Source organism: Podarcis melisellensis (assembly GCF_964234715.1).
Source record: "Podarcis melisellensis genome assembly, chromosome: 4".
Lineage (NCBI taxonomy): Eukaryota > Metazoa > Chordata > Lepidosauria > Squamata > Lacertidae > Podarcis > Podarcis melisellensis.
Window position 1 is genome coordinate 9748603 of NC_138531.1, and position 18255 is coordinate 9766857.

The following is an 18255-nucleotide window of genomic DNA, read 5'->3' on the forward strand; positions in this document are numbered from 1 at the left end:
TCATGGTGTGTGGAGTCATTGCTGCAAACAGAAGCAGATTCAATGAGGTACACACACCTTCTGAATCAAATGCTGAATAGGACATCCTTTTGTTGTCCCTCACAATGATTAAAAAAAAAATATCCGTTTTTTCACACTGACAAAACTTCTCCAGGAATGGTGGGGGTGGAGAGGGCTTTGTGATTGGCACGGAGGCCAGCCAATACCACATAGAAACTTCAGCAATTAAGCAGTATAGAAATACCTCAAATAAAATAAAGAAAAAGGTGCTGAGTGCAGGTCTCTCAGCTGCAAACCAGTAGAACAATTTTCCTCTAATTGGGGGAAATCTACATCCCCACCCCCAACATGGCAAAGATGCATTTGCAGCAAGCAAGCTCCTAAAATTACATACTTGTGTATGCACTCTTAACCTCTGAAGTTTGCATCCAATGTGGATACCTAATATTCAAAACGGATCTGCTAATTCAAAAATCTGCTAATATGATAGCATCTTCCTGAATAATCAATGCAGGTACATATCATATCACAATGCCAGTGTTACGTTACCCACTTGTATGAACTTACAAGCAACTCATCCTACTACGTTTTATATAACAAGATGGGATAACCCAGAAGGAATATTTGGGATGTGACCAAATGTTGTTTTGCGGAGGCGTTGGGCTGGGCATCTAATTGCACATCTAATTACAGTACAGTACTTAAAGGTGCCACAGAACTGCTTACTGAATGTCCTATGGTCTATTCCAGTTGGAACAATAGGTCTAAAAATCTGTTTCTGCCAGTTATGTTCCCAAAACCTGTCATTTCTACCACAGCGAATATTCAATAAGCACCAAAGAGCAATATTTGCATAGATTAACATCGCAGATTCTTGCTTTTACAAATCCCACTATTGTTGCAAAATTAGTTCTCATTTCACATTTAATTGGCTGCCTGATATTCAGAAACGTACACTGTAGGAGCAGTTTTGCATATATCATATCTCTGTCATTATACTGAAATTCTCATGATCAGAAAATTCTGGCGTTGCAGGACACACAGCTTAGTCCCTAACATGCCTACCAAAGGCAACAGAAATAAACCAAGGGCAATGTCTAGCATCCTGCCCCTTAGGATGAAAGATGTCCCGTAGAAACAAGTCATGGGATTTTCTTCCCATAGCGCTAGGTTGCAATCCTGCCTGGTGACATTCCGTTGCCTTAGTGAGGCTTCACAAAAATGTCAACTTCTTAGGCCATGTTAATTTGGGGGATCAGCTTTAGGGTAGCAGCGCCAGGTTTAGGGTGGTGCAGGTGGTTCCCCCACACTGGACTCCGAACCGAAGGGTCACAAAATTGAGAAGATCCATAACTGAGAATATCCATTTTGGGGCACCAAATTTTGGCCTCGCTCAGGGTGCCATATTACCTTTTTTAAAAAAATAATAATTTTTATTCAATTTTCCAATAACCAATCCATTTATCCAATTTAACTTATACATCTTTTAGACTTCCATCAGCCTATCTGACAATTTTCATATGTATCACAACTTCTCACATTTCCTAAATTTATGTTGCACTTTAACAATCCTTATTTTATCTTCTCTTTTAAGCGACATTCCTATCTATTCTTTTCACAGAGCTTCCTGAAATCCAACAAGCGTTATTTCCTGATCACACACAGTTTTAATATACTCTGTAAATTTATTCCAGTCCTCGGTGAATCTCTGATCACGTTGGTTTCGAATTTTCCCCATTAATTTGTCCATTTCTGCATATTCCATCAGTTTCATTCTCCATTCTTCCCTCGTTGGCATTTCTTCCTGTTTCCATTTTTGGGCCAACAAAATTCTGGCTGCTGTAACTGCATATCTAAATAACTTCACATCTTTCTTTTCAACATCGTTCCCTAATATACCTAGTAACAATGCTTCTGGTTTCTTAACAAAGGTATATCTCAACATTTTTTTCATCTCATTATAAATCATTTCCCAAAAGCATTTCACTTTCTTACATTCCCACCACATGTGATAAAATGTTCCTTCTTTCTCCTGACATTTCCAACATTTATTACTAACTTTAAACATCTTTCCAAGTTTCACTGGAGTTATATACCATCTATATATCATTTTCATGACATTTTCTTTTATCGTAGTACATGCGGTGAATTTCATTCCCTCTTTCCATAATTTTATCCACTCCTCAGGGTGCCATATTACCAAAGACTACCAAAGGCCACCCCTGAGCATGGGGAGAAGAATTCACACCAATCAATTCCTGAATAAACGCAAGTAATTTGCACTACACGATTGTGCATAAATTGTTCCATGCAGCAAGGGAGAGGACTATACACAAGTCATAAGGGATGTCAGGCAATTCAGTCAAAAGGGCCTTGCATCAAAACAATCAGGGTAGCTGGGACACAATTATAATTATTATGTACCGTCTGTGATGGAGGTTTAGCGTGGCAGCCCCACAGAGCAGGGCCTTTTCAGTGTGGTGCCACCATAATTATGAAATTTCTTCCTGATAGAGACCCACCAGGTTCCTTTCCATTTGCAAGAACGCTACACAAACCTTGTTGTGTTTCCTTTAAGCCTTTTATTCAGCCAAGCTGAAATGAATCAGTTTTGCTGTGGTCCATCAGCCCAAGTGTTTGGGTTTAGATGGTTCTGCATTTCGAACTTTTCTTCTTGCCTTCTTGAACGTAGCCCTGTGTAAGTGCTTCAGGGCCACACAAAGCAGCTTGCAGTGAAGGAAGATAATAAGTGCTTTGTATATCCCTCTGCCAGGTGCTTCTCCTGTCTTCAGGCATCAGAATCATGGGATGTGTCATACAATCACAATGCCCTGTATGGGAAGCCAAGCATACATGGCAGCTTGGAGCTGCTTTCACTTTGGTACGTCACAAATTTTGCAGGGTTCTGCATTATAAGGGTTGTTGCCACCATGTCACTAGGTGAAAACAGGCGACAGAAATGCAAGGCAACTGCTCTCCCATTTTCATGTGCATCAATTAACTACTATAAATTATCTGCTGCGGGAAGAAGAGACAGGATCTCAAATGCACCCGCAGTTGCTGTAGCTATTAGAAAGTATAAACCAAGTAGTGATAAACAGTGACTATTTGTTGCTTAGATATATTTTGTAATACAGCTGGAGGGGCAGCAATGGAAGATGGATCATTTTTAATCTCAGTGCTTTGGCTACTGCCAAGACCAGATACAGCACCATATTGCAATAATTCAAAGGCCTCTCTATTAGTTTCTCTCTTCTCTCAAAAGTAAATGAAGCTGTTACAACAGGACAACATTAGAAGTGTTCTCTAATTGTCCTCCAGGCTGAGACCTAAACATATTTCATGAAAGAACAGAAAATGAGCTGGTTTTTTTTCACTTAACAACATTAGTCTCTCCCCCTTTCCCCCCCTTTCTTAATCTATTACTTCTCTGTGCAACTACTGCTATTCCCCACCCCCACCCCACTAGTGGTAAATAAACGGCTGGGTTCATTTCCACTTTGAAAAGTACAAAGAGCTATTAACCATCGCAGCTAATGGGCCTTCCACACTCAGAGGCAGTGTGCCTCTCAACAGCAGCTGTTGGGAGAAGCAACGGGATGCGTGTCACCCTCACGTCCTGCTTGTGTGTCACTCCAACGTTTTCTGTCATTTTGGACTCACAGCTGTTCATGGAGGCTCAGGTTAACTCTGTGTCCAGGGCAGCTGTCTACCAGCTCCACCTGGTACACAGGCTAAGACCCTACTTGCCCGTGGACTGTCTCACCAGAGTGGTGCATGCTCTGGTTATCTCCCACTTGGACTACTGCAGTGAGCTCTAAGTGGGGCTACCTTTAAAGGTGACCCGGAAACTGCAATTAATCCAGAATGCGGCAGCTAGGCTGGTGACTGGGAGCGGCCGCCGGGACCACATAACATCGGTTCTGAGAGATCTGCATTGGCTCCCAATTTCCGAGCACAATTCAAAGTGTTGGTGCTGACCTTTAAAGCCCTAAACGGCCTCGGTCCTGTATACCTGAAGGAGCGTCTCCACCCCCATTGTGGAGTGCCAAGGGCCTTCTGGCGGTTCCCTCATTGTGAGAAGTGAGGCTACAGGGAACCAGACAGAGGGCCTTCTCGGTAGTGGCGCCCGCCCTGTGGAATGCTCTCCCATCAGATGTCAAAGAGAATAACAACTACCAGACTTTCAGAAGACATCTTAAGGCAGCCCTGTTCAGGAAAGTTTTTAATATTTAATGCTGTTCTGTTTTTAACACTTGATTGGGAGCCGCCCAGAGTGTCTACTCGTGCAAGAGCGCTTGGGCCAGTGGACAGCAGAGTTTAAAGGCTGCGCAACAAAGGAACCCAATGCCACTGTTTTCTCTCACAGAAACGTGCTGCTTGTTGTGCAATCTCGTGTGCAACAATCTTTGGTAATGTACTCGTGTTTCCCCTCAAGTGTAACAACTTTCCACCACTGCAACCAGTGTATTAACTTGGTGCTATATTAGATACAGCCTAGAAGGCATGCATAGATGATCCCTGAGTGCATTCCAGCAAGGCTCCCCCTTCATTATTTTTAAAACATTAAGGGAACTTAGGGTTCAGCTATAACAGATGGTCAGTGGCAAATGCAGGTAAGGGGGGGGACTTGTATTTGGGCCTCAGTATGAAGGAAGGGGTTTTAATCTGCGCGCACGCGCATGCGCGCACACGCACACACACACACACACACCATATATAATTTCCCCATTTGAAATGCCCTCCCCAGGCTGCTGTCTGCCACACAAAAATAAAAATGAAGCCCCTCCTGAGTGAAGCCCGGGATTTCTCGCAAAATAAACATTTTTTGCATGCAATTTCCCCATATGTAATGGATTTTGTAAACGATGCATGTCTTTTTATGCAAAGTCTTTCCCCCTAATATAATGTGCAATTTTTGTGCACATGACTTGCTTGAAGAACTGCAAAATTCGGGGAGGTGTGAATTTTGAAGGAGAGAGGCACTTCGATTCACATATTGTTTCAGGAAGTGCAAATTATGCGGATCTGCATTAACCTGGAAACTGAACCAAATTTCTCCTCCATTGCAGATCTTCCACTGTGATATCTATGTACTTTGATCACACAGTGGGAAATAAAAGCATCGAATAAACGAACACTACTGGGAACAAAACATATTCACCCTTGCCCAGAGGAGGCTGCCTGATACAGGCAGCGCAGAATTAGCTGCCACCAGCAGATATTCTCTGTTCTACCTCTGCATGAGTCACTGCTCTGGATTCGCTTCCTTCCAAACAGGTAAAGGTAAAGGTACCCCTGCCTGTACAGGCCAGTCTTGCCAGACTCTAGGGTTGTGCGCTCATCTCACTCTATAGGCCGGGAGCCGGCGCCGTCCGAGGACACTTCCGGGTCACGTGGCCAGTGTGACGAAGCTGCATCTGGCGAGCCAGCGCAGCACACGGAACGCCGTTTACCTTCCCGCTGGTAAGCGGTCCCTATTTATCTACTTGCGCCCGGAGGTGCTTTCAAACTGCTAGGTTGGCAGGCGCTAGGACCGAACAATGGGAGCGCACCCTGCCGCAGGGATTTGAACCACTGACCATGCGATCGGCAAGTCCTAGGCGCTGAGGTTTTACCCACAGCGCCACCCGCGTCCCCTTCCAAACAGGAGGCACACCCAAATTAGTGCCTCATGCCACACACATGGGCCCTGGGCTACCTTGAGATCAGGACTGAGATGAGAGGTTGGCAATACATGCTGCCAACCCGATAGGCCCCTAAGCCCCACTCCTCCTCCTTGATAGCCCAGATGGTTAGAGCATGGTGCTGGTAACATCGAGGTTGCAGGTTCAATCCCCATATGGGTCAGTTGCGTATTTCTGCATTGCAGGGGGTTAGACTAAATGATCCTCACTCTACAATTCTATGATTCCGTGCTGCTGCTGACTTTTCACCTGCCTTCCCCAAGCGCCTGAGCAGTAATAAGAGCAAGGAGAACAAGCACTGCCCACCACTTGTTTTTCTCTTTCTTTCTGGGCTGGGAGCAGGACTGGACCTAGAGAAAGAGGACAAGCAAGTGGGCAGCAGTAACAGCAGTGAGGGGCTGGTGGACCAAGTCAGGGAACAGAGGCCGCTGGAGGCACCTTGCCCAACATCCCCCAAAACCAGAAACACTGGGGCAGGTAATTCTTGCTCTTTCGGATTCTAAAAGCAAACCCTTTAATTTATTTGAGTCTATGCTCCCAGTTAGGGACAGTGCGTGGCGCTGTGGGTTAAACTACAGAGCCTAGGGCTTGCTGATCAGAAGGTCGGCAGTTCAAATCCCCACAACGGGGTGAGCTCCTGTTGCTCAGTCCCTCCTCCTGCCAACCTAGCAGTTCAAAAGCACGTCAAAGTGCAAGTAGATAAATAGGTACCACTCTGGCGGGAAGGTAAACGGTGTTTCCGTGCACTGCTCTGGTTTCACCAGAAGTGGCTTAGTCATGCTGGCCACATGACCTGGAAGCTGTACGCCGGTTACTTCGGCCAATAAAGCAAGATGAGCGCTGCAACCCCAGAGTCGGCCAAAACTGGACCTAATGTTCAGGGATCCCTTTACCTTTACCTTTTTGCTCCCATTTAGGAACAGCGGGTGGCGCTGTGGTCTAAACCACAGAGCCTAAGTCTTGCTGATCAGAAGGTTGGCAGTTTGAATCCCCGCAACGGGGTGAGCTCCTGTTGCTTAGTCTCAGCTCCTGCCCACCTAGCAGTTTGAAAGCACGTCAAAGTGCAAGTAGATAAATAGGTACCGCTCTGACAGGAAGGTAAATGGCATTTCCGTGCACTGCTCTGGTTCGCCAGAAGTGGCTTAGAGTGAGATGAGCACACAACTACAGAGTCATCCGCGACTGGACCTAATGGTCAGGGGTACCTTCACCTTCACCTATTCTCCCAGTTAGAGGGAGGCGAAGGGACCTGCATCCAGCCAAAGTTTGGGAAACACTCCTTTAGGGATTAGTACTCATTTAAGAACTCGGAGGAAGAGGAGTCCCATTTGCATCTACAATTTTCAAAGTCATTTGCTCTTTGAAAGCGTTAAGCAGCTGAATCAGCAGGCAGGAGAACACCTTTCCGAGGGAACAATACAGGGAAGGAGGGAGCGGCAAATCATTAAGTGTGTTAAGTGAAACAATGCTGCATGTCCCCATCTCTCTGTTGTTTGGCCTCCTGTCTGCCTTGCAAATCTCTCCCTGTAGTTCTTATCTTTGACCTTGAGAGGGCTGGAGCTTCGTTGGCACATCCTCTCAGATCAGAGATGACCTTCAGCTGATATCGCCGGGCCTTGACCTGCCTCGGCGCGATCCACTCACGTCGGGTACGTATGCTGAGCAGAGCTGGTGTGCGAGAGAGCTGCAGGGGTAAGTGAATTATTTGCAAAAATTTGAGTTGACACCTTTTATCAAATGTGGAAAGATGAAGACAAAACAGCTGCTATTGCTGTCGTAAGCAATCTGCTGGTGATTGAATAAAAGTGTCAAGAAAATGGCTGCTTGATAGCCTTTTGTTCTCTCTCATCCAGCTTGATGTTAGTTTGAGCTGTCAGTTAGAAATCACGGCAGTGTGATTTATCAATACGCTGAAATGACCTTCTGTGTCAGCTCGCAATAGAGCATGGAGAGAGCGCCCTCTAGTGAAGGCATGCTGCACTTCCACAAACAAACTCACAGCCTGATGCACTCTGCCCCTGCTCCTCTTTTAACAATGTCCTCATGACTACCGGCTCTTTTCTTCCTGTCCGTCATATCTCAGTCCTCCTTCCTCCAAGAAGCTCAAGGCAGAATGCATGGGATCCTCACTCTAACACTGCATGCCTGTATTTTATCCACACATCAGCATAAAGAGAAAGATTAAGTAGCTGAGTATATCTGATGGAGCTTTTTTCATAGGGTGTCTAGGTGGAGAAGGGGACAGGATCCTGCACCATTAATAGCTGAATGGAAAAGGGACACTTGGCAGCTATAGCTTGCATGATAAGTGACACCTGCCAAAATGCCTTCTTCTGCATTAACTGTTAAAGGTGCAGAATCCCTGTCTCCTTTTGCTTCTGTCCGCCCTGATTTTCTCTATTGTGGTGAAAATTGGGTGGGAAAGGAGCTTGCAAGGGGAAAGCGGAGAACCTGGGAGCAATTTAACACCCCTCTGCCCATCACCTATCTGCTCCAAATCACATCCCTCCTGTCTAAGCTTTGCAGCTGTTTGGCAGAAATTCAGGTCCCTGGGAAAAGTGCCAGCCCAGCTTCAGAGATTGCAATTGGCGCAAGATTGCCTGGTGAGCGTCAGGCCGAGCGAGAATTTGACGCAAGAACAAACGGAGTGACCACTGAGTGGATTTCCTTCCAACCCTTCATCTGCAAAAGTGGGACACCTTTTGTGAAAGACAGAGAAAGTTGTGAGCTGCAAGCTTTTTATTAAGCTCTAGTACAGGGGGTGTGAGATGAGCCTTTGATGGTGGCAGAGCAGAGCCTTTACAAAGCCTGAGTGGTGGCCCCCCAGCTAGTGGCAGGTCAGTTTAGAGAACCTGATGCCATGCACAGGATGTTTGTATCCGTATTTTCAGTCAGGCCATCAAAGCACTGAACACAAAATGACAATGAAATATCAAAAACGCAAAACACTACGGGCTCCTCCAGCTTACCTGTTCATTGAGCATTCATTCTGATTTGCTTACATGGAGGTTAGATTATATCCAGTCTTTATTGAGCATTTTTTCTGATGGAGATGTTCTATGACAATGGGCATTCATCCTGATTTGCCTGCAGGGCGTTAATGCATCTTCCCGTGAGTCATTGTTCCCCTCACATTTTACAGTGCATTTCATGGTCACTTTGCCAACCACAGAATCTGATTCTTTTTCAAAATGGATTTGCTGCTTTAGGGCGTTTGAGTCCATTTTAATTGCTCAAACCAAAAGTTCTGACATGTGCTTTAACCCTTACCAGAAAATAGTCGCAGTCTGGAGATATTTATATTTAAAAAGATTAAAGCAGCACCTGCCCAAATAGTAAGACAATATTGCCAATCACAGGGTGACAGCCAATGTTAGTCATTCTCAGAGTACTCAATGAAACCATTGTACATTCTATTATGTTCCTTTCACATTAATGGTGTGACACAGCCATATGGACAGGGAAGGCACAATTCTTGTGAACATACATTTTAAAAACAATTTTTAAAAACAATTTTTATTTTGCACCAAAGCACTCTCACAAATTGAAGTGCTATTGGACTATCCCAAAACATAAAGAAAAAAGGTTGGAAATGTTGCAAACAGTTATAGGACAAATTTGAATCTCAGAAATTGGGTAAGTGGCTGGCTGAAATGGTGCAGGCACCCCCGTTCTCCCTTTGAAAATATGAAATTTGCAATAATATTTGTTTAAACTATACTAAAGTATACATTTAAATACTTATGTACATACAGGCTTTTGAATGTATTTTCTCTTTAAAAAAACATTTCCTAACGCCATCTATCTCAAAATAGGCACTTCTAAACATGGCTTTTCTTAATGCATGTTGACGAAACGCATGTCTTTTTGGCGAAGACCTGCGCTGCAACATTTGGAGAAGAGAAAAATCCAATGAATAAATAAGTTCCAATCTGCACATTAGTCTGGGAGGTGCAGAGCAGGTCATTTGTATCAGAATTCACAAAGATCAGATTTCTTGAGCCTATATAAACGGTCATATTTTATTTCACCAGGAGTGTATTGTTTTGCAAAGTCTGGTTTTAGATAATGCTCTGTGCACTAGCCCACATTTTCTCCAGCATTGGTTTATCACATTAAAAAAGCAAAACAGCATGAAGTATGTGAGTCTCAAGATAGCCATAACTAACTTAGGCCCCATTGTTTTCAAGAGGGTCTACTCGAAGCCATGAATTGGTCTGCATCTAACCCAATGGATGCAGCTCCAAGTCTGGTTCCAGCTCAGCATAGGAAGAATTGTATGTGTATTTAGAGCATGTGCTCCTATCATAGTTTATAACAATAGTGATTCAGTGTATGAGGTGGCCAGAAATATAGATCCTCTTGGGGAATAATTTTATGGGGGCTATACATGGAGGGGGGATAGCTGTGATTCTCCACCACCCCACTCCACCCTGCAAACTCCAAATTCAAGCGATATCCCTGTGCTACATTTAGAGTCTTTTATTTTCCCTTCCGCAGGACTAACAGATCGTGGTGGAAAAATTCATGGTAGATAATCGTTCTCTGCATCTTGTAAACTGTGAAGCTGAGGCTGAGAGGGAGTAGCTTGCCTGAAATTGCCTCTTCTTGAGTAGCAGAAAAGGTGAAATTTGAACGCATAGCTCCCTGGCTCGCAGCTCTCATTCTTAGCCGTTCAACAATAATTCCTATTATTTTGTAGAGACCGTGTTACATCTAGCAATAAAATCCAGGGCTTTGTTTACATTTCTGTCATTTCAATTGGTCTTAAAGCTATATATTAGACTAGTGAACTTTAATGGGGTCGTCTATGCTTGAAAACCAAACCTAAGACCAACTAATCATTTTGAAGTACTCGTCATGGTTATTATGGAAGAGAGCACAGAGTCTCCCCACCCCTCGAGATCTTATCCTACAAAGGTCACTAGATAGTTTCACCAAGAATTTTCTAACTTCCTTGAGTAAATGGCATCCCACGCTCTCATTTCCCTTAGATATTAAAAGGATTTCATTAAAGGCATTTACAGTCCACTCCTATGCATGTCTACTCAAAAGTAAGTCCCACTGAAGTCAGGCCCAGGTGAGCAGGTAGAAGACTGCAAGCTAAATTAAAAAAAATTAACTTGATAATCCAGTAAGTACTTCTGAGTAGTTTAAATGGGGAGATGGATTTAAGCTCAGTGTTCAAGGTTGCAGTTTTCCCAAACTTATAGGATTGGATTTGTCACTGAAATCAGTGGGACTTAAAATGCTTTACTTTGATTGGATCAAGCCCTAATCAAATTAAATGAAATTATCCAGTGTCAGCACATAAATGATAAAACTTCTGCAGGCTGCAAACCTGAACCTTCCTGCATCAGCAGTGAGGCAAAAGTCAACAAGAGACCAAGTGGGTTTTTAAAAACTATGGTGCAATCTCAAGGATTCTTTCTACATCACTAGGACCAGAACCTCCAAGGGCCCCTATTTTCCAGGGATGTCCCTGATTTAGAGAAGCTGTCCCAGTTTCTGTTTTGATCCCAAAATGTCCTCCTTTTCCTTAGGGTGGTCCTATTTTCCTTGGAGAAATGTTGGAGGGTATCGACGCCCAAGCCGTCTGTAGCCAATCCTGTACAGTATAGGGAAGTTTTTTTAAAAAAAATGTTTAATGTTTTATTATGTTTTTATATGTGTTGGAAGCTACCCAGAGTGGCTGGGGCAACCCAGTAAGATGCGTGGGGTATCAACAGTAAAATTATCATTATGGGATGGGAAGTCCCTGTTTTCATCAGAGAAATGTTGGAGGATATGAGGAGTGCTTCTGGTGTAGAGCCTGAATGAAACACTCACACTGCTTCCGAGCTGCCTTCTTGACTGAACTGGCAGAGGTGGTCTCTGGCGTAGTATGATTGAGCCAGAGCAATACTTTTGGGTATTTTCAATGCTCTTCAATGGGGAACTGCCCCTGAAATGGTCCCATCATGGGTCAATGCCAAGTGGGCAACCCCTGCGGTGGCACCACCAACAAGGCCTCACCTGCCCCTCATAGGATCTGAGATTACTGGGGAAGATGCTGTTTTAGGTACTTGGGTCTTAAGCCATCTAGGGCTTTATATGTTAGTACTGTCATACCTTGTGTTGTGTTCCACTCTTGCTATGGACTTTTAGCTTACGAACGCGGCAAACCCAGAAGTGTTTACTTCCAGGTTCACCACCCGCGCATGCGCAAAAGCGCTCAATCGTGCTGCACATATGTGCAGAAGAGGCGCTCCAGTTGCGGACTTTTCGGGGTGTGAACGGCACCCCAGAATGGATTAAGTCCGCAACTAGAGGTTGTTGTTGTTTAGTTGTTTAGTCATGTCTGACTCTTCATGACCCCATGGACCAGAGCATGCCAGGCACTCCTGTCTTCCACTGCCTCCCACAGTTTGGTCAAACTCATGCTGGTAGCTTCAAGAACACCATCCAACCATCTCGTCCTCTGTCGTCCCCTTCTCCTTGTGCCCTCCATCTTTCCCAACATCAGGGTCTTTTCCAGGGAGTCTTCTCTTCTCATGAGGTGGCCAAAGTATTGGAGCCTCAGCTTCAGGATCTGTCCTTCCAGTACCTGGGCCCAGTAGTGCAACGCTTTCAGGACTGGTGACACAATTAAAAACATGTAAAGGATTTGTATGCTTCTTTTCAGAACAAAATGTCTCCCAAAATTGGCTTACAAAATCATTGTGACCAAACATTTAAAAATAAAACCAGCAGCATAAAAAGAACATTGTCAATCCAGACCAACAACTGAGGCTAAACCGTTAAATCAGCATGACAGCTTAAAACAAAATGTGGTAACAGTTTCAAAAAACAACCAGAACTGGACACACTGTTTGAGGTGTGGTCTGACCAAGGCAGAATAGAGTGCGACTATTACTTCCCTTGATCGGGACGCTAGAGTTCTGTTGATGCAGCCTGGAATAGCATTAGCTTTTTTTGCTGCTGCATCACACTGGTGTCTCACGTTAAGTTTGTGGTCTCCCTTTTGAAATTTAATTTGTTAGTTTGGTCCCAGTTCTCCAATCTGTTAAGGTCACAAGGTATGGCATAGGGGGCTGCAGAAGGAACAAGGGGGTCAAACAAAAACTGGGCTGCTCAAGCGGAAGCACTTTCCCACTAAGACAAAAGCCACTATTGGAAACATCCTATGTACCAACCTGTAGTAGGTCCTATGTACCAACCTAATTAATGCTATGCAAGAAAGAGAGAAATTGCTTGAAACTAATTTGATGTTTCCTTCCTTGCCTGCTCCTTATTTTCCAGGATATTTCTGAAAAAAGAGAAGCAAACTTTATTCCTGAGAGTAATGATTTCAAGAGGTTACAGGCTTCCTCTCCCCTCCCACCTTCCCGGCAGCCTAGTATTTCATACAGTTTCCCATTCTTCATTTGCAGGGCTACTTTTTCTGCCTTAAATCTCATGTACATCTGCGCTACAATTTCTTCATAAAAGGTCCGCGAGGCCGTTGAATAATATGTAAATTTTATGTTGTAATGAATTGGGTCCTAAGATCTTTAAAGGTCAGACACCTGATATAATACATCATGTTCTTTAATATCAAACTACAAAATAACTGTAATAAATTTTGCGGCTGCCGCCACCACACATCCTCACACGCTGTTACCCACAAGGAAGGACCAGAGGGAATATCTCATTTGTCAAAACATGCAGGGGAAACTGGCATGTGTACAAGAAACTTTGAAAGTGTGGCGAAGGTTAAGGCAGGCTCCGTTAACGTATAATGGCTGTGAATAATCTGCAAATAATATGGGGTTAGCCTTCAAGAGATGCATGGCGCTGAGGTGGAGCCAAGCTACTCATCAAAAGCTACAGGGCTCCAACTTTGCAAGTAGCAAACTTAACGTTGTTATTTACATGAGGCAGAGACAAACGGGAGGAAGAGTCCAAGGTAGGGAAGTAAGCAGCGGCTGTTTATGCACCAAACACTTAAAGCACATTTCCCCCTTCCCAAAGAATCATGGGAACTGTAGTGTACCCTCATGGGGCTATGATTCCCAGCACTCTTGACAGTTCCCAGAATTCTTTGGGGAAGTTATGGGCTTTAAATGTGTGCGGTGCGCACAACCAGAATCTGAGAGAGAAGTTTGAGGCAGCAGACCTGGAGAGGATTTTTATATGCTTTATTGGTTTTTAAAACTGTGTAACATAAGGAATCAACAGAAAAGAAAAACAAAAAGAAAAGTAAACAAACATTTATTCCATAGTTGGTGCTTGTTGTATGTAACAATTTGTAGTTGGGTTCAACATGACCTCCGGTCCCCGTCCCCCCATTGTGATTCCCAGATTGCATTCTTTATCTGCACACTGAACTTTGTCTTCTCTAGGTTGTTTCAATTACATTCATTTTTATAAGATTCTCCTATTACACGCAGAAAGTCAATCCAGACCTGCCAACGGATTTATATTTTTGCAAAGGTTCTTTTAAATAAACTCTGTATACATCCCGCTCTCTATTGAATTTTCCGTCAGTAACATCTCGGAATCTTGCTGATAATCTGGCTAGTTCTGCATATTCTCGCAATTTGTTTTGCCAGTTTAATTTGGATGGGATAGCTTCTCCTTTCCAACCCTTTGCAATTAAAATTCTGGCTGCGACTGTAGCATACATGAAAATTCTCCCAAATTTCTTTGAGATTTCATTACTCATTATTCCTAGCAGGAAGGCTTTGAGCTTCTTGGGGGAAAGAGCATTTAAACATTTTTAAAAGTTCTTTATAGATCATCTCCCAAAATTCTCTGATCGTTTTACAGTTCCACCACATGTGGATCAATGTGCCTTCTGCCTCCCTGCATTTCCAACAGGTGTTTGGCCTAAATTTTGGCCAGTTTGACAGGTGTTAAATACCACCTGGAAAGGAATGGGAGAGAACAATGGCTGCTGGAAAGGCAATTGGTTGCTGAGAGAAGGTGGTATTTGACCTCCACCGTTGGAGACGCTATGCCTCAGAAATGCCACTTGCTTGGAGATGATGAGAAGATGGCTGTTGCATTCAGGCCCTGCTTGTGAGCTTAGCATAGGCCACTGTGAGAAAAAGACGTTAGACTAGTTGGGTCATTGGTCTTCTCCAGCAGAACTCTTCCTAGGTTCTTAAGGGGTGAGGCCGTCCCTCCTCTTCCTTCTCCACATTAGGAGGCAGCAGCAGTGGAAACATGTGGTTTCTGGGAGGATGGTTGTCCTGATGCAGGTTACCCCTGTACTGAGGTGGCTATCCGTTCAGCAGCACAGTGGTGGCAACAGAACTCCTCACCTCCGCTGCCGTCTTCTGAGGTGGAAAAGCAGGAATGGAATGGCCCCACCTCCTCTATTGCCACACCTTGGTAGCCACCAGGCTTATCCAGTAGAGCTCCTCACACACCAAGACTAGTAAGCAGAGGATTCAATCCTGTGTGGTGCTGATTCAGGAGGCCGGAAGAAGGATAAGCTTGGTGGGGAGAAGGAAAGGTCAGCTAGAAAAGGCACTCCAATTTCTCCAGTGAAGATGCAGCCACCCAGTAGGACCCTTCTTTCACTGTGTCACCTTCCTGCCCTATCCTTCCTGGCTGACGCACCACCCCATGCAAGTCCTGGATCTTTCTGGGCTGTCCAACCCATAGTGATCCAGGTCTGTCTCAACCCGACTCAACCGATGCCCTTTTGGATCCCTCCAGATAGGCCTGATGTGGCTCAGAACTTAGCTGAAAATATATACATACCCTCTGTACCTTTATTTATCTATTTAGTACATCAACTACAAAGTCTTCTCCGCTCGCGGATCGAGTACTTTTAAAATACATTAAGACTTCCAGAGTGACACTAAAGGATCAGTGAATGTCACCCCTATATTAAGATGTGGGTGTCTGAGGGTGTGTGCGTGTTGCAATAATTATTCACTCTCTCTATATATTATTTTTACAGCAAAGGAAATGATGCTGTACATGCAGGAGATTAAAGAACAAAGAAAAGAATAAATTATGTATGCAAAAGAAATTCAGACATAACCCAGATACAGGCCATTAAAAGAACTCAGCTTTGAGAGCCTCTCGTAAGTGTTTGTATTTGTATTGTTATAAAGCAGTGGCTTTCAAACTTTTCAGTTTCAAGGGAAGCTAGTTTCCACATCAATGTCTCTGCCGAGAAACCCCTTAAAAGTTGTCATGGAACCTATAGTGTCGCAAAGGATTCTGGGACATGTTCAAGGTGCGCACTCAGTTTATTCAGACGCTAGCCAGGCCTGTTGGCCTTCCTGCGTGCACACATGAACTAAGAGTGAAACATAAAACGAGGAAATTAATTGATACCCCCTCCCCAACACCATGTCAAGGTTGATTGTAGATGAAGCTGGTTGAATTATTCAGCATCCTGAGGTAAAAAATCTCACTGCCCCAACAATAAAAAATACAGTGATAATAAATGAGGAATTTATCAGGGAACCCCAAATCAGCTGTCTAATAGGACCAGGTCTGCTGAAAATGCCCTGAAGGTGTCCATAGTGATTTCACATTGCAAGTTGACAGCCTTGTGTACAACGCATAACAGGGATCTAAATGGAATGTAACCAGAGAAAGGATAACTTAAGGCAGGCATAGCCAATGTGGTGCTCTACAGATTTTTGGGGGGACCCTAACCCAACCTCCTAGCATCCCCAGCCGGCATGGTCAAAGAGGTGGATGGTTGGAATTAGACTCCAACGACATCTGGGGGCGCCATGTTGGCTAGACTGCTGACGCCATGGTCTTTGATGGCCACAGAGCACAAAAGTGTGACAAAATGTAGCCACTGATGTGCTCTGCCATTTGAAATATGGTGACTAAAGACATTGATGACGGCAGCCATGGCTGTGGAAGAAAGCTTCCAGATTTAGCTGCGAAGTTAGGGTAGGGTTTGACAGAAATATTCTAATATCCATTATTAGAGGGAGCCATCTGTGGGTAGCAAGAGTTCACTGGATAAGTCACCAGGCTGGCGGTGGACACTGGAAGCAATAATGGGATGCAAATGGTGAAGGTCAGGAGTTGGAACAGATGGACCGTAAACAAGAACAAACCTCACTTAATGGGAATGACTGTTCAAATGCGCTCTTTTTACCACTGTAGAAAATCTCTATAGGGCAAATGCTTTCACTCCTACGTTGTTCCGACGTGGAGCACATATACTCCTAAAATATATTTTTTTTCAGCATTTAGAATTAATTTCAGTTATACGTTTATCAGTTCCTTGTTATGGTCCAGAACTTGTATTAAATTCTGTGATCCATAAAACTTTTTTTTTCTTCCATTTTGAATGACACATAGTTTAGTTTTTCATTTAGAGGCTATTAAAGTGTTCACAAAAGTTATGTTGGGGTGGGGAGGGGAGAAATGATTGAAAGCGCTAAAACACTGTACAGAATATAAAATCCTTTCATGGGCTTTTTATGACACATGAAACACAAGTCTTAAAGGTTTAATGTTACTGACTTTTACACAGGGCTTTTTAATTCTTGATTCCAGTTATGGTTCTGCAAATGAACTGTGACATTAAAAAAGAACCAGGCTGGAACTGCCAGCTCCGTTTCTTGATGGGCCTGAACTAGTTATAAAGGATTCACACAACCTGTCCCTGCCTGTCCACCTCCAAGCAGCACCAAAGCTTTGGCCTCTGCTCATTCAGTCAGGCTGAGAGGAATCATTCATTATCTCATCATGGCTGCTGCCAGCATACATGCCAAGCGGCTTCATTGAGTGCAGTCCAAAGGCTGCAAGTGTGTAGCTTTCCATGTAGTTCAGAATCAAAACTTCCATGTTCCTTGTAACTCTAGTATTGTTGATGAACAAAGGATGGACCCTTTCATCCTGTGTGACAGAAGGAGAAGGGGGTTGGATTAGATGATCCTCAAGCTCCCTTCCAACTTTATGTTTCTATTATCTCTCATAAGGAACTAGTGTAGCCTCTTCACTCCCACCAAGTACCAATAATGTGCCCATTATTAGGCCAGCAGGCTGTATCTCAGCAATTCCAAGTTATCTAAACATAAGTTCTTCCCTGCTTGACCTTAGGGCAGTGATGAGGAACCTGTGGCTCTCCAGAGGTCATTAGCAGGGCCGACCCAATACATTTTGGCATCTGAGGTAAACAGCAAAGTGGTGCCCCTCTCCCCACCAGGGAAGAAGGGGTGAGAGAAGAGCTACATCAGGAACCAGGGGGGAAGAAACATCTACATCAGGATCTGCTGCCCCTGTGGATCCTGCCGCCTGAGGCAGTCATTTCACCTTGCCTCATGGGTGGACCAGCCCTGGCTGTTCAACTTCCTTCAGCCCCAGTTACCATGGCCAAAGGTCAGGGGTTATGGGAGTTGTAGTCTGGAAAGCCAGGGGTTACATATCCAGAGGAGCAGGCTTTAATGGGACAGAAGAGAGTCTCCATTTACAGTAGGTGGACTTGTCAGGAGACAGAGCTCATTGTGACCACAGGACGCTGAGTGCATCAGATGCGCCCAGGCTGGGGGGATGAAGGCTGTTACACCAGGCCTCTCTCTGTACCCAGCTCTGCTCACAACGTCAATAAGGACGC

At 44.2% G+C, this 18255-nt stretch overlaps 1 long non-coding RNA gene across 1 annotated transcript; it reads right to left on the reverse strand.

Annotated features, from left to right (window-relative positions):
• Positions 1–17133: 17133 nt before the first annotated feature.
• Positions 17134–18045, reverse strand: LOC309367795. Its single transcript, XR_014167368.1, has 2 exons — positions 17955–18045; positions 17134–17537 (listed from the first exon to the last, which is right to left on the reverse strand). It is a non-coding gene; the product is annotated as an uncharacterized lncRNA (long non-coding RNA).
• Between the last annotated feature and the right edge of the window lie 210 nt (positions 18046–18255).